This window comes from Salminus brasiliensis, chromosome 11 (genome assembly GCF_030463535.1).
Source record: "Salminus brasiliensis chromosome 11, fSalBra1.hap2, whole genome shotgun sequence".
In the NCBI taxonomy this organism is placed as follows: domain Eukaryota; kingdom Metazoa; phylum Chordata; class Actinopteri; order Characiformes; family Bryconidae; genus Salminus; species Salminus brasiliensis.
The window spans coordinates 24,361,783-24,384,250 of NC_132888.1; the positions used below are offsets into that span (position 1 = coordinate 24,361,783).

Sequence of the window (22,468 nt, forward strand, 5' to 3'; positions counted from 1 at the left end):
TTACATTTCCATGTTATTTACATCTTTTGCACAAATTTGTAGTTGAAACTCTTTTGTGTTGTAAATGTTGATGTGTTAAAATGGAATGCTTTTTCTTGGTTTTGAACAAATATGGTCTTAGCTATGAAATTTGAATCCTCTAGTTTGCAAGGTTCTTCTGCTTACGGCCATTCCACCCTTAGATCGCCTGATCTAGTCTGATCTCAGAAGCTATCTAGGGTTGGGCCTGGTTAGTACTTGAATGGGAGACTGTCTGGGAATACCAGGTGTTGTAAGCTTTTCCAGTCCTGCAAACAATTAAAGCTTACATTTCCATGTTATTTACATCTTTTGCACAAATTTGTAGTTGAAACTCTTTTGTGTTGTAAATTTTGATGTGTTGAAATGGAATGCTTTTTCTTGGTTTTGAACAAATATGGTCTTATCTATGAAATTTCAATCCTCTAGTTTGCAAGGTTCTTCTGCTTACGGCCATTCCACCCTTAGAACGCCTGCTCTCGTCTGATCTCAGAAGCTATCTAGGGTTGGGCCTGGTTAGTACTTGAATGGGAGACTGAATGGGAATACCAGGTGTTGTAAGCTTTTCCAGTCCTGCAAACAATTAAAGCTTACATTTCCATGTTATTTACATCTTTTGCACAAATTTGTAGTTGAAACTCTTTTGTGTTGTAAATTTTTATGTGTTGAAACTGAATGCTTTTTCTTGGTTTTGAACAAATATGGTCTTATCTATGAAATTTGAATCCTCTAGTTTGCAAGGTTCTTCTGCTTACGGCCATTCCACCCTTAGAACGCCTGATCTCGTCTGATCTCAGAAGCTACCTAGGGTTGGGCCTGGTTAGTACATGAATGGGAGACTGTGTGGGAATACCAGGTGTTGTAAGCTTTTTCAATCCTGCAAAAAAAGAAAGCTTACATTTCCATGTTATTTACATCTTTTGCACAAATTTGTAGTTGAAACTCTTTTGTGTTGTAAATGTTGATGTGTTAAAATGGAATGCTTTTTCTTGGTTTTAAACAAAAATGGTCTTATCTATGAAATTTGAATCCTCTAGTTTGCAAGGTTCTTCTGCTTACGGCCATTCCACCCTTAGAACGCCTCATCTCGTCTGCTCTCAGAAGCTACCTAGGGTTGGGCCTGGTTAGTACTTGAATGGGAGACTGTTTGGGAATACCAGGTGTTGTAAGCTTTTCCAGTCCTGCAAACAATTAAAGCTTACATTTCCATGTTATTTAAATCTTTTCCACAAATTTGTAGTTGAAACTCTTTTGTGTTGTAAATTTTGATGTGTTGAAATGGAATGCTTTTTCTTGGTTTTGAACAAATATGGTCTTATCTATGAAATTTGAATCCTCTAGTTTGCAAGGTTCTTCTGCTTACGGCCATTCCACCCTTAGAACGCCTGATCTCGTCTGATCTCAGAAGCTACCTCGGGTTGGGCCTGGTTAGTACTTGGATGGGAGACTGAATGGGAATACCAGGTGTTGTAAGCTTTTCCAGTCCTGCAAACAATTAAACCTTGCATTTCCATGTTATTTACATATTTTGCACAAATTTGTAGTTGAAACTCTTTTGTGTTGTAAATGTTGATGTGTTAAAATGGAATGCTTTTTCTTGATTTTGAACAAATATGGTCTTAGCTATGAAATTTGAATCCTCTAGTTTGCAAGGTTCTACTGCTTACGGCCATTCCACCCTTAGATCGCCTGATCTCGTCTGATCTCAGAAGCTACCTAGGGTTGGGCCTGGTTAGTACTTGAATGGGAGACTGTCTGGGAATACCAGGTGTTGTAAGCTTTTCCAGTCCTGCAAACAATTAAAGCTTACATTTCCATGTTATTTACATCTTTTGCACAAATTTGTAGTTGAAACTCTTTTGTGTTGTAAATTTTGATGTGTTGAAATGGAATGCTTTTTCTTGGTTTTGAACAAATATGGTCTTATCTATGAAATTTGAATCCTCTAGTTTGCAAGGTTCTTCTGCTTACGGCCATTCCACCCTTAGAATGCCTGATCTTGTATGATCTCAGAAGCTACCTAGGGTTGGGCCTGGTTAGTACTTAAATGGGAGACTGAATGGAAATACCAGGTGTTGTAAGCTTTTTCAATCCTGCAAACAAAGAAAGCTTACATTTCCATTTTTTTTTCATCTTTTGCACAAATTTGTATTTGAAACTCTTTTGTGTTGTAAATGTTGATGTGTTGAAATGGAATGCTTTTTCTTGATTTTAAACAAATATGGTCTTAGCTATGAAATTTGAATCCTCTAGTTTGCAAGGTTCTTCTGCTTACGGCCATTCCACCCTTAGAACGCCTGATCTCGTCTGCTCTCAGAAGCTACCTAGGGTTGGGCCTGGTTAGTACTTGAATGGGAGACTGAATGGGAATACCAGGTGTTGTAAGCTTTTCCAGTCCTGCAAACAATTAAAGCTTACATTTCCATGTTATTTACATATTTTGCACAAATTTGTAGTTGAAACTCTTTTGTGTTGTAAATGTTGATGTGTTAAAATGGAATGCTTTTTCTTGATTTTGAACAAATATGGTCTTAGCTATGAAATTTGAATCCTCTAGTTTGCAAGGTTCTTCTGCTTACGGCCATGCCACCCTTAGATCGCCTGATCTCGTCTGATCTCAGAAGCTACCTCGGGTTGGGCCTGGTTAGTACTTGAATGGGAGACTGTCTGGGAATACCAGGTGTTGTAAGCTTTTCAATCCTGCAAAAAATGAAAGCTTACATTTCCATGTTATTTACATCTTTTGCACAAATTTGTAGTTGAAACTCTTTTGTGTTGTAAATGTTGATGTGTTAAAATGGAATGCTTTTTCTTGATTTTGAACAAATATGGTCTTAGCTATGAAATTTGAATCCTCTAGTTTGCAAGGTTCTTCTGGTTACAGCCATTCCACCCTTAGATCGCCTGATCTCGTCTGATCTCAGAAGCTACCTAGGGTTGGGCCTGGTTAGTACTTGAATGGGAGACAGTCTGGGAATACCAGGTGTTGTAAGCTTTTCCAGTCCTGCAAACAATTAAAGCTTACATTTCCATGTTATTTACATCTTTTGCACAAATTTGTAGTTGAAACTCTTTTGTGTTGTAAATTTTGATGTGTTGAAATGGAATGCTTTTTCTTGGTTTTGAACAAATATGATCTTAGCTATGAAATTTGAATCCTCTAGTTTGCAAGGTTCTTCTGCTTAAGGCCATTCCACCCTTAGAATGCCTGATCTTGTCTGATCTCAGAAGCTACCTAGGGTTGGGCCTGGTTAGTACTTGAATGGGAGACTGTCTGGGAATACCAGGTGTTGTAAGCTTTTCCAGTCCTGCAAACAATTAAAGCTTCCATTTCCATGTTATTTACATCTTTTGCACAAATTTGTAGTTGAAACTCTTTTGTGTTGTAAATTTTGATGTGTTGAAATGGAATGCTTTTTCTTGGTTTTGAACAAATATGGTCTTATCTATGAAATTTGAATCCTCTAGTTTGCAAGGTTCTTCTGCTTAAGGCCATTCCACCCTTAGAATGCCTGATCTTGTCTGATCTCAGAAGCTAGCTAGGTTTGGGCCTGGTTAGTACTTGAATGGGAGACTAAATGGGAATACCAGGTGTTGTAAGCTTTTCCAGTCCTGCAAACAATTAAAGCTTACATTTCCATGTTATTTACATCTTTTCCACAAATTTGTAGTTGAAACTCTTTTGTGTTGTAAATTTTGATGTGTTGAAATGGAATACTTTTTCTTTGTTTTGAACAAATATGGTCTTATCTATGAAATTTGAATCCTCTAGTTTGCAAGGTTCTTCAGCTTATGGCCATTCCACCCTTAGAACGCATGATCTTGTCTGATCTCAGAAGCTACCTACGGTTGGGCCGGGTTAGTACTTGAATGGGAGAGTGGATGGGAATACCAGGTGTTGTAAGCTTTTCCAGTCCTGCAAACAATTAAAGCTTACATTTCCATGTTATTTACATCTTTTGCACAAATTTGTAGTTGAAACTCTTTTGTGTTGTAAATTTTGATGTGTTGAAATGGAATGCTTTTTCTTGGTTTTGAACAAATATGGTCTTATCTATGAAATTTGAATCCTCTAGTTTGCAAGGTTCTTCTGCTTAAGGCCATTCCACCCTTAGAATGCCTGATCTTGTCTGATCTCAGAAGCTAGCTAGGTTTGGGCCTGGTTAGTACTTGAATGGGAGACTAAATGGGAATACCAGGTGTTGTAAGCTTTTTCAATCCTGCAAACAATTAAAGCTTACATTTCCATGTTATTTACATCTTTTGCACAAATTTGTAGTTGAAACTCTTTTGTGTTGTAAATTTTGATGTGTTGAAATGGAATGCTTTTTCTTGGTTTTGAACAAATATGGTCTTATCTATGAAATTTGAATCCTCTAGTTTGCAAGGTTCTTCTGCTTAAGGCCATTCCACCCTTAGAATGCCTGATCTTGTCTGATCTCAGAAGCTAGCTAGGTTTGGGCCTGGTTAGTACTTGAATGGGAAACTAAATGGGAATACCAGGTGTTGTAAGCTTTTTCAATCCTGCAAACAAAGAAAGCTTACATTTCCATGTTATTTACATCTTTTGCACAAATTTGTAGTTGAAACTCTTTTGTGTTGTAAATGTTGATGTGTTAAAATGGAATGCTTTTTCTTGGTTTTGAACAAATATGGTCTTAGCTATGAAATTTGAATCCTCTAGTTTGCAAGGTTCTTCTGCTTACGGCCATTCCACCCTTAGATCGCCTGATCTAGTCTGATCTCAGAAGCTATCTAGGGTTGGGCCTGGTTAGTACTTGAATGGGAGACTGTCTGGGAATACCAGGTGTTGTAAGCTTTTCCAGTCCTGCAAACAATTAAAGCTTACATTTCCATGTTATTTACATCTTTTGCACAAATTTGTAGTTGAAACTCTTTTGTGTTGTAAATTTTGATGTGTTGAAATGGAATGCTTTTTCTTGGTTTTGAACAAATATGGTCTTATCTATGAAATTTCAATCCTCTAGTTTGCAAGGTTCTTCTGCTTACGGCCATTCCACCCTTAGAACGCCTGCTCTCGTCTGATCTCAGAAGCTATCTAGGGTTGGGCCTGGTTAGTACTTGAATGGGAGACTGAATGGGAATACCAGGTGTTGTAAGCTTTTCCAGTCCTGCAAACAATTAAAGCTTACATTTCCATGTTATTTACATCTTTTGCACAAATTTGTAGTTGAAACTCTTTTGTGTTGTAAATTTTTATGTGTTGAAACTGAATGCTTTTTCTTGGTTTTGAACAAATATGGTCTTATCTATGAAATTTGAATCCTCTAGTTTGCAAGGTTCTTCTGCTTACGGCCATTCCACCCTTAGAACGCCTGATCTCGTCTGATCTCAGAAGCTACCTAGGGTTGGGCCTGGTTAGTACATGAATGGGAGACTGTGTGGGAATATCAGGTGTTGTAAGCTTTTTCAATCCTGCAAAAAAAGAAAGCTTACATTTCCATGTTATTTACATCTTTTGCACAAATTTGTAGTTGAAACTCTTTTGTGTTGTAAATGTTGATGTGTTAAAATGGAATGCTTTTTCTTGGTTTTAAACAAAAATGGTCTTATCTATGAAATTTGAATCCTCTAGTTTGCAAGGTTCTTCTGCTTACGGCCATTCCACCCTTAGAACGCCTCATCTCGTCTGCTCTCAGAAGCTACCTAGGGTTGGGCCTGGTTAGTACTTGAATGGGAGACTGTTTGGGAATACCAGGTGTTGTAAGCTTTTCCAGTCCTGCAAACAATTAAAGCTTACATTTCCATGTTATTTAAATCTTTTCCACAAATTTGTAGTTGAAACTCTTTTGTGTTGTAAATTTTGATGTGTTGAAATGGAATGCTTTTTCTTGGTTTTGAACAAATATGGTCTTATCTATGAAATTTGAATCCTCTAGTTTGCAAGGTTCTTCTGCTTACGGCCATTCCACCCTTAGAACGCCTGATCTCGTCTGATCTCAGAAGCTACCTCGGGTTGGGCCTGGTTAGTACTTGGATGGGAGACTGAATGGGAATACCAGGTGTTGTAAGCTTTTCCAGTCCTGCAAACAATTAAACCTTGCATTTCCATGTTATTTACATATTTTGCACAAATTTGTAGTTGAAACTCTTTTGTGTTGTAAATGTTGATGTGTTAAAATGGAATGCTTTTTCTTGATTTTGAACAAATATGGTCTTAGCTATGAAATTTGAATCCTCTAGTTTGCAAGGTTCTACTGCTTACGGCCATTCCACCCTTAGATCGCCTGATCTCGTCTGATCTCAGAAGCTACCTAGGGTTGGGCCTGGTTAGTACTTGAATGGGAGACTGTCTGGGAATACCAGGTGTTGTAAGCTTTTCCAGTCCTGCAAACAATTAAAGCTTACATTTCCATGTTATTTACATCTTTTGCACAAATTTGTAGTTGAAACTCTTTTGTGTTGTAAATTTTGATGTGTTGAAATGGAATGCTTTTTCTTGGTTTTGAACAAATATGGTCTTATCTATGAAATTTGAATCCTCTAGTTTGCAAGGTTCTTCTGCTTACGGCCATTCCACCCTTAGAATGCCTGATCTTGTATGATCTCAGAAGCTACCTAGGGTTGGGCCTGGTTAGTACTTAAATGGGAGACTGAATGGAAATACCAGGTGTTGTAAGCTTTTTCAATCCTGCAAACAAAGAAAGCTTACATTTCCATTTTTTTTTCATCTTTTGCACAAATTTGTATTTGAAACTCTTTTGTGTTGTAAATGTTGATGTGTTGAAATGGAATGCTTTTTCTTGATTTTAAACAAATATGGTCTTAGCTATGAAATTTGAATCCTCTAGTTTGCAAGGTTCTTCTGCTTACGGCCATTCCACCCTTAGAACGCCTGATCTCGTCTGCTCTCAGAAGCTACCTAGGGTTGGGCCTGGTTAGTACTTGAATGGGAGACTGAATGGGAATACCAGGTGTTGTAAGCTTTTCCAGTCCTGCAAACAATTAAAGCTTACATTTCCATGTTATTTACATATTTTGCACAAATTTGTAGTTGAAACTCTTTTGTGTTGTAAATGTTGATGTGTTAAAATGGAATGCTTTTTCTTGATTTTGAACAAATATGGTCTTAGCTATGAAATTTGAATCCTCTAGTTTGCAAGGTTCTTCTGCTTACGGCCATGCCACCCTTAGATCGCCTGATCTCGTCTGATCTCAGAAGCTACCTCGGGTTGGGCCTGGTTAGTACTTGAATGGGAGACTGTCTGGGAATACCAGGTGTTGTAAGCTTTTCAATCCTGCAAAAAATGAAAGCTTACATTTCCATGTTATTTACATCTTTTGCACAAATTTGTAGTTGAAACTCTTTTGTGTTGTAAATGTTGATGTGTTAAAATGGAATGCTTTTTCTTGATTTTGAACAAATATGGTCTTAGCTATGAAATTTGAATCCTCTAGTTTGCAAGGTTCTTCTGGTTACAGCCATTCCACCCTTAGATCGCCTGATCTCGTCTGATCTCAGAAGCTACCTAGGGTTGGGCCTGGTTAGTACTTGAATGGGAGACAGTCTGGGAATACCAGGTGTTGTAAGCTTTTCCAGTCCTGCAAACAATTAAAGCTTACATTTCCATGTTATTTACATCTTTTGCACAAATTTGTAGTTGAAACTCTTTTGTGTTGTAAATTTTGATGTGTTGAAATGGAATGCTTTTTCTTGGTTTTGAACAAATATGATCTTAGCTATGAAATTTGAATCCTCTAGTTTGCAAGGTTCTTCTGCTTAAGGCCATTCCACCCTTAGAATGCCTGATCTTGTCTGATCTCAGAAGCTACCTAGGGTTGGGCCTGGTTAGTACTTGAATGGGAGACTGTCTGGGAATACCAGGTGTTGTAAGCTTTTCCAGTCCTGCAAACAATTAAAGCTTCCATTTCCATGTTATTTACATCTTTTGCACAAATTTGTAGTTGAAACTCTTTTGTGTTGTAAATTTTGATGTGTTGAAATGGAATGCTTTTTCTTGGTTTTGAACAAATATGGTCTTATCTATGAAATTTGAATCCTCTAGTTTGCAAGGTTCTTCTGCTTAAGGCCATTCCACCCTTAGAATGCCTGATCTTGTCTGATCTCAGAAGCTAGCTAGGTTTGGGCCTGGTTAGTACTTGAATGGGAGACTAAATGGGAATACCAGGTGTTGTAAGCTTTTTCAATCCTGCAAACAATTAAAGCTTACATTTCCATGTTATTTACATCTTTTGCACAAATTTGTAGTTGAAACTCTTTTGTGTTGTAAATTTTGATGTGTTGAAATGGAATGCTTTTTCTTGGTTTTGAACAAATATGGTCTTATCTATGAAATTTGAATCCTCTAGTTTGCAAGGTTCTTCTGCTTAAGGCCATTCCACCCTTAGAATGCCTGATCTTGTCTGATCTCAGAAGCTAGCTAGGTTTGGGCCTGGTTAGTACTTGAATGGGAGACTAAATGGGAATACCAGGTGTTGTAAGCTTTTTCAATCCTGCAAACAAAGAAAGCTTACATTTCCATGTTATTTACATCTTTTGCACAAATTTGTAGTTGAAACTCTTTTGTGTTGTAAATGTTGATGTGTTAAAATGGAATGCTTTTTCTTGGTTTTGAACAAATATGGTCTTAGCTATGAAATTTGAATCCTCTAGTTTGCAAGGTTCTTCTGCTTACGGCCATTCCACCCTTAGATCGCCTGATCTAGTCTGATCTCAGAAGCTATCTAGGGTTGGGCCTGGTTAGTACTTGAATGGGAGACTGTCTGGGAATACCAGGTGTTGTAAGCTTTTCCAGTCCTGCAAACAATTAAAGCTTACATTTCCATGTTATTTACATCTTTTGCACAAATTTGTAGTTGAAACTCTTTTGTGTTGTAAATTTTGATGTGTTGAAATGGAATGCTTTTTCTTGGTTTTGAACAAATATGGTCTTATCTATGAAATTTCAATCCTCTAGTTTGCAAGGTTCTTCTGCTTACGGCCATTCCACCCTTAGAACGCCTGCTCTCGTCTGATCTCAGAAGCTACCTAGGGTTGGGCCTGGTTAGTACTTGAATGGGAGACTGAATGGGAATACCAGGTGTTGTAAGCTTTTCCAGTCCTGCAAACAATTAAAGCTTACATTTCCATGTTATTTACATCTTTTGCACAAATTTGTAGTTGAAACTCTTTTGTGTTGTAAATTTTGATGTGTTGAAACGGAATGCTTTTTCTTGGTTTTGAACAAATATGGTCTTATCTATGAAATTTGAATCCTCTAGTTTGCAAGGTTCTTCTGCTTACGGCCATTCCACCCTTAGAACGCCTGATCTCGTCTGATCTCAGAAGCTACCTAGGGTTGGGCCTGGTTAGTACATGAATGGGAGACTGTGTGGGAATACCAGGTGTTGTAAGCTTTTTCAATCCTGCAAACAAAGAAAGCTTACATTTCCATGTTATTTACATCTTTTGCACAAATTTGTAGTTGAAACTCTTTTGTGTTGTAAATGTTGATGTGTTAAAATGGAATGCTTTTTCTTGGTTTTAAACAAATATGGTCTTATCTATGAAATTTGAATCCTCTAGTTTGCAAGGTTCTTCTGCTTACGGCCATTCCACCCTTAGATCGCCTGATCTCGTCTGATCTCAGAAGCTACCTAGGGTTGGGCCTGGTTAGTACATGAATGGGAGACTGTGTGGGAATACCAGGTGTTGTAAGCTTTTCCAGTCCTGCAAACAATTAAAGCTTACATTTCCATGTTATTTACATCTTTTGCACAAATTTGTAGTTGAAACTCTTTTGTGTTGTAAATGTTGATGTGTTGAAATGGAATGCTTTTTCTTGGTTTTGAACAAATATGGTCTTAGCTATGAAATTTGAATCCTCTAGTTTGCAAGGTTCTTCTGCTTACGGCCATTCCACCCTTAGAACGCCTGATCTCGTCTGATCTCAGAAGCTACCTAGGGTTGGGCCTGGTTAGTACTTGAATGGAAGACTGAATGGGAATACCAGGTGTTGTAAGCTTTTCCAGTCCTGCAAACAATTAAAGCTTACATTTCCATGTTATTTACATATTTTGCACAAATTTGTAGTTGAAACTCTTTTGTGTTGTAAATTTTGATGTGTTGAAATAGAATGCTTTTTCTTGATTTTGAACAAATATGGTCTTATCTATAAAATTTGAATCTTCTAGTTTGCAAGGTTCTTCTGCTCACGGCCATTCTACCCTTAGAATGCCTGATCTTGTCTGATCTCAGAAGCTACCTAGGGTTGGGCCTGGTTAGTACTTGAATGGGAGACTGAATGGGAATACCAGGTGTTGTAAGCTTTTTCAATCCTGCAAACAAAGAAAACTTACATTTCCATGTTATTTACATCTTTTGCAGAAATTTGTAGTTGAAACTCTTTTGTGTTGTAAATGTTGATGTGTTAAAATGGAATGCTTTTTCTTGATTTTGAACAAATATGGTCTTAGCTATGAAATTTGAATCCTCTAGTTTGCAAGGTTCTTCTGCTTGCGGCCATTCCACCCTTAGATCGCCTGATCTCGTCTGATCTCAGAAGCTACCTAGGGTTGGGCCTGGTTAGTACTTGAATGGGAGACTGTCTGGGAATACCAGGTGTTGTAAGCTTTTCCAGTCCTGCAAACAATTAAAGCTTACATTTTCATGTTATTTACATCTTTTGCACAAATTTGTAGTTGAAACTCTTTTGTGTTGTAAATTTTGATGTGTTGAAATGGAATGCTTTTTCTTGGTTTTGAACAAATATGGTCTTAGCTATGAAATTTGAATCCTCTAGTTTGCAAGGTTCTTCTGCTTACGGCCATTCCACCCTTAGATCGCTTGATCTCGTCTGATCTCAGAAGCTACTTAGGGTTGGGCCTGGTTAGTGCTTGAATGGGAGACTGTCTGGGAATACCAGGTGTTGTAAGCTTTTCCAGTCCTGCAAACAATTAAAGCTTACATTTCCATGTTATTTACATCTTTTGCACAAATTTGTAGTTGAAACTCTTTTGTGTTGTAAATTTTGATGTGTTGAAATAGAATGCTTTTTCTTGGTTTTGAACAAATATGGTCTTATCTATAAAATTTGAATCTTCTAGTTTGCAAGGTTCTTCTGCTTACGGCCATTCTACCCTTAGAATGCCTGATCTTGTCTGATATCAGAAGCTACCTAGGGTTGGGCCTGGTTAGTACTTGAATGGGAGACTGAATGGGAATACCAGGTGTTGTAAGCTTTTTCAATCCTGCAAACAAAGAAAGCTTACATTTCCATGTTATTTACATCTTTTGCACAAATTTGTATTTGAAACTCTTTTGTGTTGTAAATGTTGATGTGTTGAAATGGAATGCTTTTTCTTGATTTTGAACAAATATGGTCTTAGCTATGAAATTTGAATCCTCTAGTTTGCAAGGTTCTTCTGCTTACGGCCATTCCACCCTTAGATCGCCTGATCTCGTCTGATCTCAGAAGCTACCTAGGGTTGGGCCTGGTTAGTACTTGAATGGGAGACTGTCTGGGAATACCAGGTGTTGTAAGCTTTTCCAGTCCTGCAAACAATTAAAGCTTACATTTCCATGTTATTTACATCTTTTGCACAAATTTGTAGTTGAAACTCTTTTGTGTTGTAAATGTTGATGTGTTAAAATGGAATGCTTTTTCTTGGTTTTGAACAAATATGGTCTTAGCTATGAAATTTGAATCCTCTAGTTTGCAAGGTTCTTCTGCTTACGGCCATTCCACCCTTAGAACGCCTGATCTCGTCTGATCTCAGAAGCTACCTAGGGTTGGGCCTGGTTAGTACTTGAATGGAAGACTGAATGGGAATACCAGGTGTTGTAAGCTTTTCCAGTCCTGCAAACAATTAAAGCTTACATTTCCATGTTATTTACATATTTTGCACAAATTTGTAGTTGAAACTCTTTTGTGTTGTAAATGTTGATGTGTTAAAATGGAATGCTTTTTCTTGGTTTTGAACAAATATGGTCTTAGCTATGAAATTTGAATCCTCTAGTTTGCAAGGTTCTTCTGCTTACGGCCATTCCACCCTTAGATCGCCTGATCTCGTCTGATCTCAGAAGCTAGCTAGGGTTGGGCCTGGTTAGTACTTGAATGGGAGACTGTCTGGGAATACCAGGTGTTGTAAGCTTTTCCAGTCCTGCAAACAATTAAAGCTTACATTTCCATTTATTTACATCTTTTGCACAAATTTGTAGTTGAAACTCTTTTGTGTTGTAAATTTTGATGTGTTGAAATAGAATGCTTTTTCTTGATTTTGAGCAAATATGGTCTTATCTATAAAATTTGAATCTTCTAGTTTGCAAGGTTCTTCTGCTCACGGCCATTCTACCCTTAGAATGCCTGATCTTGTCTGATCTCAGAAGCTACCTAGGGTTGGGCCTGGTTAGTACTTGAATGGAAGACTGAATGGGAATACCAGGTGTTGTAAGCTTTTTCAATCCTGCAAACAAAGAAAACTTACATTTCCATGTTATTTACATCTTTTGCACAAATTTGTAGTTGAAACTCTTTTGTGTTGTAAATGTTGATGTGTTAAAATGGAATGCTTTTTCTTGATTTTGAACAAATATGGTCTTAGCTATGAAATTTGAATCCTCTAGTTTGCAAGGTTCTTCTGCTTACGGCCATTCCACCCTTAGATCGCCTGATCTTGTCTGATCTCAGAAGCTACCTAGGGTTGGGCCTGGTTAGTACTTGAATGGGAGACTGTCTGGGAATACCAGGTGTTGTAAGCTTTTCCAGTCCTGCAAACAATTAAAGCTTACATTTCCATGTTATTTACATCTTTTCCACAAATTTGTAGTTGAAACTCTTTTGTGTTGTAAATTTTGATGTGTTGAAATGGAATGCTTTTTCTTGGTTTTGAACAAATATGGTCTTATCTATGAAATTTGAATCCTCTAGTTTGCAAGGTTCTTCTGCTTACGGCCATTCCACCCTTAGAATGCCTGATCTTGTCTGATCTCAGAAGCTACCTAGGGGTGGGCCTGGTTAGTACTTAAATGGGAGACTGAATGGGAATACCAGGTGTTGTAAGCTTTTTCAATCCTGCAAACAAAGAAAGCTTACATTTCCATTTTTTTTTCATCTTTTGCACAAATTTGTATTTGAAACTCTTTTGTGTTGTAAATGTTGATGTGTTGAAATGGAATGCTTTTTCTTGATTTTGAACAAATATGGTCTTAGCTATGAAATTTGAATCCTCTAGTTTGCAAGGTTCTTCTGCTTACGGCCATTCCACCCTTAGAACGCCTGATCTCGTCTGATCTCGGAAGCTACCTAGGGTTGGGCCTGGTTAGTACTTGAATGGGAGACTGAATGGGAATACCAGGTGTTGTAAGCTTTTCCAGTCCTGCAAACAATTAAAGCTTACATTTCCATGTTATTTACATATTTTGCACAAATTTGTAGTTGAAACTCTTTTGTGTTGTAAATGTTGATGTGTTAAAATGGAATGCTTTTTCTTGATTTTGAACAAATATTGTCTTAGCTATGAAATTTGAATCCTCTAGTTTGCAAGGTTCTTCTGCTTACGGCCATTCCACCCTTAGATCGCCTGATCTCGTCTGATCTCAGAAGCTAGCTAGGGTTGGGCCTGGTTAGTACTTGAATGGGAGACTGTCTGGGAATACCAGGTGTTGTAAGCTTTTCCAGTCCTGCAAACAATTAAAGCTTACATTTCCATGTTATTTACATCTTTTGCACAAATTTGTAGTTGAAACTCTTTTGTGTTGTAAATGTTGATGTGTTAAAATGGAATGCTTTTTCTTGGTTTTGAACAAATATGGTCTTAGCTATGAAATTTGAATCCTCTAGTTTGCAAGGTTCTTCTGCTTACGGCCATTCCACCCTTAGATCGCCTGATCTCGTCTGATCTCAGAAGCTACCTAGGGTTGGGCCTGGTTAGTACTTGAATGGGAGACTGAATGGGAATACCAGGTGTTGTAAGCTTTTCCAGTCCTGCAAACAATTAAAGCTTACATTTCCATGTTATTTACATCTTTTGCACAAATTTGTAGTTGAAACTCTTTTGTGTTGTAAATGTTGATGTGTTAAAATAGAATGCTTTTTCTTGGTTTTTAACAAATATGGTCTTATCTATAAAATTTGAATCTTCTAGTTTGCAAGGTTCTTCTGCTTACGGCCATTCTACCCTTAGAATGCCTGATCTTGTCTGATCTCAGAAGCTACCTAGGGTTGGGCCTGGTTAGTACTTGAATGGGAGACTGAATGAGAATACCAGGTGTTGTAAGCTTTTCCAGTCCTGCAAACAATTAAAGCTTACATTTCCATGTTATTTACATCTTTTGCACAAATTTGTAGTTGAAACTCTTTTGTGTTGTAAATTTTGATGTGTTGAAATGGAATGCTTTTTCTTGGTTTTGAACAAATATGGTCTTATCTATGAAATTTGAATCCTCTAATTTGCAAGGTTCTTCTGCTTACGGCCATTCCACCCTTAGAATGCCTGATCTTGTCTGATCTCAGAAGCTACCTAGGGTTGGGCCTGGTTAGTACTTGAATGGGAGACTGAATGGGAATACCAGGTGTTGTAAGCTTTATCAATCCTGCAAACAAAGAAAGCTTACATTTCCATGTTATTTACATCTTTTGCACAAATTTGTAGTTGAAACTCTTTTGTGTTGTAAATGTTGATGTGTTAAAATGGAATGCTTTTTCTTGGTTTTGAACAAATATGGTCTTAGCTATGAAATTTGAATCCTCTAGTTTGCAAAGTTCTTCTGCTTACGGCCATTCCACCCTTAGATCGCCTGATCTCGTCTGATCTCAGAAGCTATCTAGGGTTGGGCCTGGTTAGTACTTGAATGGGAGACTGGATGGGAATACCAGATGTTGTAAGCTTTTCCAGTCCTGCAAACAATTAAAGCTTACATTTCCATGTTATTTACATCTTTTGCACAAATTTGTAGTTGAAACTCTTTTGTGTTGTAAATTTTGATGTGTTGAAATGGAATGGTTATTCTTGGTTTTGAACAAATATGGTCTTATCTATGAAATTTGAATCCTCTAGTTTGCAAGGTTCTTCTGCTTACGGCCATTCCACCCTTAGAATGCCTGATCTTGTCTGATCTCAGAAGCTACCTAGGGTTGGGCCTGGTTAGTACTTGAATGGAAGACTGAATGGGAATACCAGGTGTTGTAAGCTTTTTCAATCCTGCAAACAAAGAAAACTTACATTTCCATGTTATTTACATCTTTTGCACAAATTTGTAGTTGAAACTCTTTTGTGTTGTAAATGTTGATGTGTTAAAATGGAATGCTTTTTCTTGATTTTGAACAAATATGGTCTTAGCTATGAAATTTGAATCCTCTAGTTTGCAAGGTTCTTCTGCTTACGGCCATTCCACCCTTAGATCGCCTGATCTTGTCTGATCTCAGAAGCTACCTAGGGTTGGGCCTGGTTAGTACTTGAATGGGAGACTGTCTGGGAATACCAGGTGTTGTAAGCTTTTCCAGTCCTGCAAACAATTAAAGCTTACATTTCCATGTTATTTACATCTTTTCCACAAATTTGTAGTTGAAACTCTTTTGTGTTGTAAATTTTGATGTGTTGAAATGGAATGCTTTTTCTTGGTTTTGAACAAATATGGTCTTATCTATGAAATTTGAATCCTCTAGTTTGCAAGGTTCTTCTGCTTACGGCCATTCCACCCTTAGAATGCCTGATCTTGTCTGATCTCAGAAGCTACCTAGGGGTGGGCCTGGTTAGTACTTAAATGGGAGACTGAATGGGAATACCAGGTGTTGCAAGCTTTTTCAATCCTGCAAACAAAGAAAGCTTACATTTCCATTTTTTTTTCATCTTTTGCACAAATTTGTATTTGAAACTCTTTTGTGTTGTAAATGTTCATGTGTTGAAATGGAATGCTTTTTCTTGATTTTGAACAAATATGGTCTTAGCTATGAAATTTGAATCCTCTAGTTTGCAAGGTTCTTCTGCTTACGGCCATTCCACCCTTAGAACGCCTGATCTCGTCTGATCTCGGAAGCTACCTAGGGTTGGGCCTGGTTAGTACTTGAATGGGAGACTGAATGGGAATACCAGGTGTTGTAAGCTTTTCCAGTCCTGCAAACAATTAAAGCTTACATTTCCATGTTATTTACATATTTTGCACAAATTTGTAGTTGAAACTCTTTTGTGTTGTAAATGTTGATGTGTTAAAATGGAATGCTTTTTCTTGATTTTGAACAAATATTGTCTTAGCTATGAAATTTGAATCCTCTAGTTTGCAAGGTTCTTCTGCTTACGGCCATTCCACCCTTAGATCGCCTGATCTCGTCTGATCTCAGAAGCTAGCTCGGGTTGGGCCTGGTTAGTACTTGAATGGGAGACTGTCTGGGAATACCAGGTGTTGTAAGCTTTTCCAGTCCTGCAAACAATTAAAGCTTACATTTCCATGTTATTTACATCTTTTGCACAAATTTGTAGTTGAAACTCTTTTGTGTTGTAAATGTTGATGTGTTAAAATGGAATGCTTTTTCTTGGTTTTGAACAAATATGGTCTTAGCTATGAAATTTGAATCCTCTAGTTTGCAAGGTTCTTCTGCTTACGGCCATTCCACCCTTAGATCGCCTGATCTCGTTTGATCTCAGAAGCTACCTAGGGTTGGGCCTGGTTAGTACTTGAATGGGAGACTGAATGGGAATACCAGGTGTTGTAAGCTTTTCCAGTCCTGCAAACAATTAAAGCTTACATTTCCATGTTATTTACATCTTTTGCACAAATTTGTAGTTGAAACTCTTTTGTGTTGTAAATGTTGATGTGTTAAAATAGAATGCTTTTTCTTGGTTTTGAACAAATATGGTCTTATCTATGAAATTTGAATCCTCTAATTTGCAAGGTTCTTCTGCTTACGGCCATTCCACCCTTAGAATGCCTGATCTTGTCTGATCTCAGAAGCTACCTAGGGTTGGGCCTGGTTAGTACTTGAATGGGAGACTGAATGGGAATACCAGGTGTTGTAAGCTTTATCAATCCTGCAAACAAAGAAAGCTTACATTTCCATGTTATTTACATCTTTTGCACAAATTTGTAGTTGAAACTCTTTTGTGTTGTAAATGTTGATGTGTTAAAATGGAATGCTTTTTCTTGGTTTTGAACAAATATGGTCTTAGCTATGAAATTTGAATCCTCTAGTTTGCAAGGTTCTTCTGCTTACGGCCATTCCACCCTTAGATCGCCTGATCTCGTCTGATCTCAGAAGCTATCTAGGGTTGGGCCTGGTTAGTACTTGAATGGGAGACTGGATGGGAATACCAGATGTTGTAAGCTTTTCCAGTCCTGCAAACAATTAAAGCTTACATTTCCATGTTATTTACATCTTTTGCACAAATTTGTAGTTGAAACTCTTTTGTGTTGTAAATTTTGATGTGTTGAAATGGAATGCTTTTTCTTGGTTTTGAACAAATATGGTCTTATCTATGAAATTTGAATCCTCTAGTTTGCAAGGTTCTTCTGCTTACGGCCATTCCACCCTTAGAATGCCTGATCTTGTCTGATCTCAGAAGCTACCTAGGGTTGGGCCTGGTTAGTACTTGAATGGGAGACTGAATGGGAATACCAGGTGTTGTAAGCTTTATCAATCCTGCAAACAAAGAAAGCTTACATTTCCATGTTATTTACATCTTTTGCACAAATTTGTAGTTGAAACTCTTTTGTGTTGTAAATGTTGATGTGTTAAAATGGAATGCTTTTTCTTGGTTTTGAACAAATATGGTCTTAGCTATGAAATTTGAATCCTCTAGTTTGCAAGGTTCTTCTGCTTACGGCCATTCCACCCTTAGATCGCCTGATCTCGTCTGATCTCAGAAGCTATCTAGGGTTGGGCCTGGTTAGTACTTGAATGGGAGACTGGATGGGAATACCAGATGTTGTAAGCTTTTCCAGTCCTGCAAACAATTAAAGCTTACATTTCCATGTTATTTACATCTTTTGCACAAATTTGTAGTTGAAACTCTTTTGTGTTGTAAATTTTGATGTGTTGAAATGGAATGCTTTTTCTTGGTTTTGAACAAATATGGTCTTATCTATGAAATTTGAATCCTCTAGTTTGCAAGGTTCTTCTGCTTACGGCCATTCCACCCTTAGAATGCCTGATCTTGTCTGATCTCAGAAGCTACCTAGGGTTGGGCCTGGTTAGTACTTAAATGGGAGACTGAATGGGAATACCAGGTGTTGTAAGCTTTTTCAATCCTGCAAACAAAGAAAGCTTACATTTCCATGTTATTTACATCTTTTGCACAAATTTGTATTTGAAACTCTTTTGTGTTGTAAATGTTGATGTGTTGAAATGGAATGCTTTTTCTTGATTTTGAACAAATATGGTCTTAGCTATGAAATTTGAATCCTTTAGTTTGCAAGGTTCTTCTGCTTACGGCCATTCCACCCTTAGATCGCCTGATCTCGTCTGATCTCAGAAGCTACCTAGGGTTGGGCCTGGTTAGTACTTGAATGGGAGACTGTCTGGGAATACCAGGTGTTGTAAGCTTTTCCAGTCCTGCAAACAATTAAAGCTTACATTTTCATGTTATTTACATCTTTTGCACAAATTTGTAGTTGAAACTCTTTTGTGTTGTAAATTTTGATGTGTTGAAATGGAATGCTTTTTCTTGGTTTTGAACAAATATGGTCTTATCTATGAAATTTGAATCCTCTAGTTTGCAAGGTTCTTCTGCTTACGGCCATTCCACCCTTAGAATGCCTGATCTTGTCTGATCTCAGAAGCTACCTAGGGTTGGGCCTGGTTAGTACTTAAATGGGAGACTGAATGGGAATACCAGGTGTTGTAAGCTTTTTCAATCCTGCAAACAAAGAAAGCTTACATTTCCATGTTATTTACATCTTTTGCACAAATTTGTATTTGAAACTCTTTTGTGTTGTAAATATTGATGTGTTGAAATGGAATGCTTTTTCTTGATTTTGAACAAATATGGTCTTAGCTATGAAATTTGAATCCTCTAGTTTGCAAGGTTCTTCTGCTTACGGCCATTCCACCCTTAGATCGCCTGATCTCGTCTGATCTCAGAAGCTACCTAGGGTTGGGCCTGGTTAGTACTTGAATGGGAGACTGTCTGGGAATACCAGGTGTTGTAAGCTTTTCCAGTCCTGCAAACAATTAAAGCTTACATTTCCATGTTATTTACATCTTTTGCACAAATTTGTATTTGAAACTCTTTTGTGTTGTAAATATTGATGTGTTGAAATGGAATGCTTTTTCTTGATTTTGAACAAATATGGTCTTAGCTATGAAATTTGAATCCTCTAGTTTGCAAGGTTCTTCTGCTTACGGCCATTCCACCCTTAGATCGCCTGATCTCGTCTGATCTCAGAAGCTACCTAGGGTTGGGCCTGGTTAGTACTTGAATGGGAGACTGTCTGGGAATACCAGGTGTTGTAAGCTTTTCCAGTCCTGCAAACAATTAAAGCTTACATTTCCATGTTATTTACATCTTTTGCACAAATTTGTAGTTGAAACTCTTTTGTGTTGTAAATGTTGATGTGTTAAAATGGAATGCTTTTTCTTGGTTTTGAACAAATATGATCTTAGCTATGAAATTTGAATCCTCTAGTTTGCAAGGTTCTTCTGCTTACGGCCATTCCACCCTTAGATCGCCTGATCTCGTCTGATCTCAGAAGCTATCTAGGGTTGGGCCTGGTTAGTACTTGAATGGGAGACTGAATGGGAATACCAGGTGTTGTAAGCTTTTCCAGTCCTGCAAACAATTAAAGCTTACATTTCCATGTTATTTACATCTTTTGCACAAATTTGTAGTTGAAACTCTTTTGTGTTGTAAATTTTGATGTGTTGAAATGGAATGCTTTTTCTTGATTTTGAACAAATATGGTCTTAGCTATGAAATTTGAATCCTCTAGTTAACAAGGTTCTTCTGCTTACGGCCATTCCACCCTTAGAATGCCTGATCTTGTCTGATCTCAGAAGCTAGCAAGGGTTGGGCCTGGTTAGTACTTGAATGGGAGACTGAATGGGAATACCAGGTGTTGTAAGCTTTTTCAATCCTGCAAACAAAGAAAGCTTACATTTCCATGTTATTTACATCTTTTGCACAAATTTGTAGTTGAAACTCTTTTGTGTTGTAAATGTTGATGTGTTGAAATGGAATGCTTTTTCTTGGTTTTGAACAAATATGGTCTTAGCTATGAAATTTGAATCGTCTAGTTTGCAAGGTTCTTCTGCTTACGGCCATTCCACCCTTAGAACGCCTGATCTCGTCTGATCTCAGAATCTACCTAGGGTTGGGCCTGGTTAGTACTTGAATGGGAGACTGAATGGGAATACCAGGTGTTGTAAGTTTTTCCAGTCCTGCAAACAATTAAAGCTTACATTTCTATGTTATTTACATCTTTTGCACAAATTTGTAGTTGAAACTCTTTTGTGTTGTAAATTTTGATGTGTTGAAATGGAATGCTTTTTCTTGGTTTTGAACAAATATGGTCTTATCTATGAAATTTGAATCCTCTAGTTTGCAAGGTTCTTCTGCTTACGGCCATTCCACCCTTAGAACGCCTGATCTCGTCTGATCTCAGAAGCTACCTAGGGTTGGGCCTGGTTAGTACTTGAATGGGAGACTGAATGGGAATACCAGGTGTTGTAAGCTTTTCCAGTCCTGCAAACAATTAAAGCTTACATTTCCATGTTATTTACATCTTTTGCACAAATTTGTAGTTGAAACTCTTTTGTGTTGTAAATTTTGATGTGTTGAAATGGAATGCTTTTTCTTGGTTTTGAACAAATATGGTCTTATCTATGAAATTTGAATCCTCTAGTTTGCAAGGTTCTTCTGCTTACGGCCATTCCACCCTTAGAACGCCTGATCTCGTCTGATCTCAGAAGCTACCTAGGGTTGGGCCTGGTTAGTACTTGAATGGGAGACTGAATGGGAATACCAGGTGTTGTAAGCATTTCCAGTCCTGCAAACAATTAAAGCTTACATTTCCATGTTATTTACATCTTTTGCACAAATTTGTAGTTGAAACTCTTTTGTGTTGTAAATTTTGATGTGTTGAAATGGAATGCTTTTTCTTGGTTTTGAACAAATATGGTCTTATCTATGAAATTTGAATCCTCTAGTTAACAAGGTTCTTCTGCTTATGGCCATTCCACCCTTAGAATGCCTGATCTTGTCTGATCTCAGAAGCTAGCTAAGGTTGGGCCTGGTTAGTACTTGAATGGGAGACTGAATGGGAATACCAGGTGTTGTAAGCTTTTTCAATCCTGCAAACAAAGAAAGCTTACATTTCCATGTTATTTACATCTTTTGCACAAATTTGTAGTTGAAACTCTTTTGTGTTGTAAATGTTGATGTGTTGAAATGGAATGCTTTTTCTTGGTTTTGAACAAATATGGTCTTATCTATGAAATTTGAATCCTCTAGTTTGCAAGGTTCTTCTGCTTACGGCCATTCCACCCTTAGAACGCCTGATCTCGTCTGATCTCAGAAGCTACCTAGGGTTGGGCCTGGTTAGTACTTGAATGGGAGACTGAATGGGAATACCAGGTGTTGTAAGCATTTCCAGTCCTGCAAACAATTAAAGCTTACATTTCCATGTTATTTACATCTTTTGCACAAATTTGTAGTTGAAACTCTTTTGTGTTGTAAATTTTGATGTGTTGAAATGGAATGCTTTTTCTTGGTTTTGAACAAATATGGTCTTATCTATGAAATTTGAATCCTCTAGTTTGCAAGGTTCTTCTGCTTACGGCCATTCCACCCTTAGAACGCCTGATCTCGTCTGATCTCAGAAGCTACCTAGAGTTGGGCCTGGTTAGTACTTGAATGGGAGACTGAATGGGAATACCAGGTGTTGTAAGCTTTTCCAGTCCTGCAAACAATTAAAGCTTACATTTCCATGTTATTTACATCTTTTGCACAAATTTGTAGTTGAAACTCTTTTGTGTTGTAAATTTTGATGTGTTGAAATGGAATGCTTTTTCTTGGTTTTGAACAAATATGGTCTTATCTATGAAATTTGAATCCTCTAGTTAACAAGGTTCTTCTGCTTACGGCCATTCCACCCTTAGAACGCCTGATCTTGTCTGATCTCAGAAGCTAGCTAGGGTTGGGCCTGGTTAGTACTTGAATGGGAGACTGAATGGGAATACCAGGTGTTGTAAGTTTTTTCAATCCTGCAAACAAAGAAAGCTTACATTTCCATGTTATTTACATCTTTTGCACAAATTTGTAGTTGAAACTCTTTTGTGTTGTAAATGTTGATGTGTTAAAATGGAATGCTTTTTCTTGGTTTTGAACAAATATGGTCTTAGCTATGAAATTTGAATCCTCTAGTTTGCAAGGTTCTTCTGCTTACGGCCATTCCACCCTTAGAACGCCTGATCTCGTCTGATCTCAGAAGCTAGCTAGGGTTGGGCCTGGTTAGTACTTGAATGGGAGACTGAATGGGAATACCAGGTGTTGTAAGCTT

At 37.6% G+C, this 22,468-nt stretch overlaps 72 pseudogenes; all 72 read left to right on the plus strand.

Annotated features, from left to right (window-relative positions):
* The first annotated feature begins 159 nt into the window (after positions 1-159).
* On the plus strand, positions 160-278 carry LOC140572448 (5S ribosomal RNA; annotated as a pseudogene).
* A 185-nt stretch (positions 279-463) lies between these two features.
* Positions 464-582, plus strand: LOC140572776 (5S ribosomal RNA; annotated as a pseudogene).
* Positions 583-767: 185 nt separating this feature from the next.
* On the plus strand, positions 768-886 carry LOC140571328 (5S ribosomal RNA; annotated as a pseudogene).
* A 185-nt stretch (positions 887-1,071) lies between these two features.
* On the plus strand, positions 1,072-1,190 carry LOC140567188 (5S ribosomal RNA; annotated as a pseudogene).
* A 185-nt stretch (positions 1,191-1,375) lies between these two features.
* On the plus strand, positions 1,376-1,494 carry LOC140571122 (5S ribosomal RNA; annotated as a pseudogene).
* Positions 1,495-1,679: 185 nt separating this feature from the next.
* Positions 1,680-1,798, plus strand: LOC140568501 (5S ribosomal RNA; annotated as a pseudogene).
* Positions 1,799-1,983: 185 nt separating this feature from the next.
* LOC140567882 (5S ribosomal RNA) lies at positions 1,984-2,102 on the plus strand (annotated as a pseudogene).
* A 185-nt stretch (positions 2,103-2,287) lies between these two features.
* On the plus strand, positions 2,288-2,406 carry LOC140571909 (5S ribosomal RNA; annotated as a pseudogene).
* A 185-nt stretch (positions 2,407-2,591) lies between these two features.
* LOC140571913 (5S ribosomal RNA) lies at positions 2,592-2,710 on the plus strand (annotated as a pseudogene).
* Positions 2,711-2,894: 184 nt separating this feature from the next.
* LOC140566404 (5S ribosomal RNA) lies at positions 2,895-3,013 on the plus strand (annotated as a pseudogene).
* Positions 3,014-3,198: 185 nt separating this feature from the next.
* LOC140567132 (5S ribosomal RNA) lies at positions 3,199-3,317 on the plus strand (annotated as a pseudogene).
* A 185-nt stretch (positions 3,318-3,502) lies between these two features.
* Positions 3,503-3,621, plus strand: LOC140568265 (5S ribosomal RNA; annotated as a pseudogene).
* A 489-nt stretch (positions 3,622-4,110) lies between these two features.
* On the plus strand, positions 4,111-4,229 carry LOC140568266 (5S ribosomal RNA; annotated as a pseudogene).
* A 489-nt stretch (positions 4,230-4,718) lies between these two features.
* On the plus strand, positions 4,719-4,837 carry LOC140572450 (5S ribosomal RNA; annotated as a pseudogene).
* Positions 4,838-5,022: 185 nt separating this feature from the next.
* Positions 5,023-5,141, plus strand: LOC140572778 (5S ribosomal RNA; annotated as a pseudogene).
* Positions 5,142-5,326: 185 nt separating this feature from the next.
* On the plus strand, positions 5,327-5,445 carry LOC140572273 (5S ribosomal RNA; annotated as a pseudogene).
* A 185-nt stretch (positions 5,446-5,630) lies between these two features.
* On the plus strand, positions 5,631-5,749 carry LOC140567189 (5S ribosomal RNA; annotated as a pseudogene).
* Positions 5,750-5,934: 185 nt separating this feature from the next.
* Positions 5,935-6,053, plus strand: LOC140571124 (5S ribosomal RNA; annotated as a pseudogene).
* Positions 6,054-6,238: 185 nt separating this feature from the next.
* On the plus strand, positions 6,239-6,357 carry LOC140568502 (5S ribosomal RNA; annotated as a pseudogene).
* A 185-nt stretch (positions 6,358-6,542) lies between these two features.
* Positions 6,543-6,661, plus strand: LOC140567883 (5S ribosomal RNA; annotated as a pseudogene).
* Positions 6,662-6,846: 185 nt separating this feature from the next.
* Positions 6,847-6,965, plus strand: LOC140571911 (5S ribosomal RNA; annotated as a pseudogene).
* Positions 6,966-7,150: 185 nt separating this feature from the next.
* Positions 7,151-7,269, plus strand: LOC140571914 (5S ribosomal RNA; annotated as a pseudogene).
* A 184-nt stretch (positions 7,270-7,453) lies between these two features.
* Positions 7,454-7,572, plus strand: LOC140566405 (5S ribosomal RNA; annotated as a pseudogene).
* A 185-nt stretch (positions 7,573-7,757) lies between these two features.
* Positions 7,758-7,876, plus strand: LOC140567134 (5S ribosomal RNA; annotated as a pseudogene).
* Positions 7,877-8,061: 185 nt separating this feature from the next.
* Positions 8,062-8,180, plus strand: LOC140568267 (5S ribosomal RNA; annotated as a pseudogene).
* A 185-nt stretch (positions 8,181-8,365) lies between these two features.
* Positions 8,366-8,484, plus strand: LOC140568268 (5S ribosomal RNA; annotated as a pseudogene).
* A 185-nt stretch (positions 8,485-8,669) lies between these two features.
* On the plus strand, positions 8,670-8,788 carry LOC140572451 (5S ribosomal RNA; annotated as a pseudogene).
* Positions 8,789-8,973: 185 nt separating this feature from the next.
* LOC140572779 (5S ribosomal RNA) lies at positions 8,974-9,092 on the plus strand (annotated as a pseudogene).
* A 185-nt stretch (positions 9,093-9,277) lies between these two features.
* LOC140571329 (5S ribosomal RNA) lies at positions 9,278-9,396 on the plus strand (annotated as a pseudogene).
* A 185-nt stretch (positions 9,397-9,581) lies between these two features.
* Positions 9,582-9,700, plus strand: LOC140572374 (5S ribosomal RNA; annotated as a pseudogene).
* Positions 9,701-9,885: 185 nt separating this feature from the next.
* Positions 9,886-10,004, plus strand: LOC140571440 (5S ribosomal RNA; annotated as a pseudogene).
* A 185-nt stretch (positions 10,005-10,189) lies between these two features.
* On the plus strand, positions 10,190-10,308 carry LOC140567754 (5S ribosomal RNA; annotated as a pseudogene).
* Positions 10,309-10,493: 185 nt separating this feature from the next.
* LOC140570500 (5S ribosomal RNA) lies at positions 10,494-10,612 on the plus strand (annotated as a pseudogene).
* Positions 10,613-10,797: 185 nt separating this feature from the next.
* LOC140573385 (5S ribosomal RNA) lies at positions 10,798-10,916 on the plus strand (annotated as a pseudogene).
* A 185-nt stretch (positions 10,917-11,101) lies between these two features.
* On the plus strand, positions 11,102-11,220 carry LOC140567856 (5S ribosomal RNA; annotated as a pseudogene).
* Positions 11,221-11,405: 185 nt separating this feature from the next.
* Positions 11,406-11,524, plus strand: LOC140568503 (5S ribosomal RNA; annotated as a pseudogene).
* Positions 11,525-11,709: 185 nt separating this feature from the next.
* LOC140571441 (5S ribosomal RNA) lies at positions 11,710-11,828 on the plus strand (annotated as a pseudogene).
* A 185-nt stretch (positions 11,829-12,013) lies between these two features.
* LOC140567168 (5S ribosomal RNA) lies at positions 12,014-12,132 on the plus strand (annotated as a pseudogene).
* A 184-nt stretch (positions 12,133-12,316) lies between these two features.
* LOC140568219 (5S ribosomal RNA) lies at positions 12,317-12,435 on the plus strand (annotated as a pseudogene).
* A 185-nt stretch (positions 12,436-12,620) lies between these two features.
* On the plus strand, positions 12,621-12,739 carry LOC140572025 (5S ribosomal RNA; annotated as a pseudogene).
* A 185-nt stretch (positions 12,740-12,924) lies between these two features.
* LOC140567140 (5S ribosomal RNA) lies at positions 12,925-13,043 on the plus strand (annotated as a pseudogene).
* A 185-nt stretch (positions 13,044-13,228) lies between these two features.
* On the plus strand, positions 13,229-13,347 carry LOC140570860 (5S ribosomal RNA; annotated as a pseudogene).
* Positions 13,348-13,532: 185 nt separating this feature from the next.
* LOC140567179 (5S ribosomal RNA) lies at positions 13,533-13,651 on the plus strand (annotated as a pseudogene).
* A 185-nt stretch (positions 13,652-13,836) lies between these two features.
* On the plus strand, positions 13,837-13,955 carry LOC140570846 (5S ribosomal RNA; annotated as a pseudogene).
* A 185-nt stretch (positions 13,956-14,140) lies between these two features.
* LOC140567061 (5S ribosomal RNA) lies at positions 14,141-14,259 on the plus strand (annotated as a pseudogene).
* Positions 14,260-14,444: 185 nt separating this feature from the next.
* On the plus strand, positions 14,445-14,563 carry LOC140573254 (5S ribosomal RNA; annotated as a pseudogene).
* A 185-nt stretch (positions 14,564-14,748) lies between these two features.
* LOC140566243 (5S ribosomal RNA) lies at positions 14,749-14,867 on the plus strand (annotated as a pseudogene).
* Positions 14,868-15,052: 185 nt separating this feature from the next.
* On the plus strand, positions 15,053-15,171 carry LOC140566930 (5S ribosomal RNA; annotated as a pseudogene).
* A 185-nt stretch (positions 15,172-15,356) lies between these two features.
* On the plus strand, positions 15,357-15,475 carry LOC140572026 (5S ribosomal RNA; annotated as a pseudogene).
* A 185-nt stretch (positions 15,476-15,660) lies between these two features.
* Positions 15,661-15,779, plus strand: LOC140567953 (5S ribosomal RNA; annotated as a pseudogene).
* Positions 15,780-15,964: 185 nt separating this feature from the next.
* On the plus strand, positions 15,965-16,083 carry LOC140570861 (5S ribosomal RNA; annotated as a pseudogene).
* A 185-nt stretch (positions 16,084-16,268) lies between these two features.
* On the plus strand, positions 16,269-16,387 carry LOC140571928 (5S ribosomal RNA; annotated as a pseudogene).
* Positions 16,388-16,572: 185 nt separating this feature from the next.
* Positions 16,573-16,691, plus strand: LOC140571403 (5S ribosomal RNA; annotated as a pseudogene).
* Positions 16,692-16,876: 185 nt separating this feature from the next.
* Positions 16,877-16,995, plus strand: LOC140573255 (5S ribosomal RNA; annotated as a pseudogene).
* A 185-nt stretch (positions 16,996-17,180) lies between these two features.
* On the plus strand, positions 17,181-17,299 carry LOC140566245 (5S ribosomal RNA; annotated as a pseudogene).
* A 185-nt stretch (positions 17,300-17,484) lies between these two features.
* Positions 17,485-17,603, plus strand: LOC140573256 (5S ribosomal RNA; annotated as a pseudogene).
* A 185-nt stretch (positions 17,604-17,788) lies between these two features.
* Positions 17,789-17,907, plus strand: LOC140566246 (5S ribosomal RNA; annotated as a pseudogene).
* A 185-nt stretch (positions 17,908-18,092) lies between these two features.
* On the plus strand, positions 18,093-18,211 carry LOC140566183 (5S ribosomal RNA; annotated as a pseudogene).
* A 185-nt stretch (positions 18,212-18,396) lies between these two features.
* On the plus strand, positions 18,397-18,515 carry LOC140568506 (5S ribosomal RNA; annotated as a pseudogene).
* A 185-nt stretch (positions 18,516-18,700) lies between these two features.
* LOC140566185 (5S ribosomal RNA) lies at positions 18,701-18,819 on the plus strand (annotated as a pseudogene).
* A 185-nt stretch (positions 18,820-19,004) lies between these two features.
* LOC140568507 (5S ribosomal RNA) lies at positions 19,005-19,123 on the plus strand (annotated as a pseudogene).
* A 185-nt stretch (positions 19,124-19,308) lies between these two features.
* On the plus strand, positions 19,309-19,427 carry LOC140568508 (5S ribosomal RNA; annotated as a pseudogene).
* Positions 19,428-19,612: 185 nt separating this feature from the next.
* On the plus strand, positions 19,613-19,731 carry LOC140570843 (5S ribosomal RNA; annotated as a pseudogene).
* Positions 19,732-19,916: 185 nt separating this feature from the next.
* LOC140571924 (5S ribosomal RNA) lies at positions 19,917-20,035 on the plus strand (annotated as a pseudogene).
* Positions 20,036-20,220: 185 nt separating this feature from the next.
* Positions 20,221-20,339, plus strand: LOC140566179 (5S ribosomal RNA; annotated as a pseudogene).
* A 185-nt stretch (positions 20,340-20,524) lies between these two features.
* Positions 20,525-20,643, plus strand: LOC140567524 (5S ribosomal RNA; annotated as a pseudogene).
* A 185-nt stretch (positions 20,644-20,828) lies between these two features.
* LOC140570090 (5S ribosomal RNA) lies at positions 20,829-20,947 on the plus strand (annotated as a pseudogene).
* A 185-nt stretch (positions 20,948-21,132) lies between these two features.
* LOC140567514 (5S ribosomal RNA) lies at positions 21,133-21,251 on the plus strand (annotated as a pseudogene).
* A 185-nt stretch (positions 21,252-21,436) lies between these two features.
* Positions 21,437-21,555, plus strand: LOC140570091 (5S ribosomal RNA; annotated as a pseudogene).
* Positions 21,556-21,740: 185 nt separating this feature from the next.
* LOC140571938 (5S ribosomal RNA) lies at positions 21,741-21,859 on the plus strand (annotated as a pseudogene).
* A 185-nt stretch (positions 21,860-22,044) lies between these two features.
* LOC140573127 (5S ribosomal RNA) lies at positions 22,045-22,163 on the plus strand (annotated as a pseudogene).
* A 185-nt stretch (positions 22,164-22,348) lies between these two features.
* On the plus strand, positions 22,349-22,467 carry LOC140566813 (5S ribosomal RNA; annotated as a pseudogene).
* The last annotated feature ends 1 nt before the right edge of the window (position 22,468 follows it).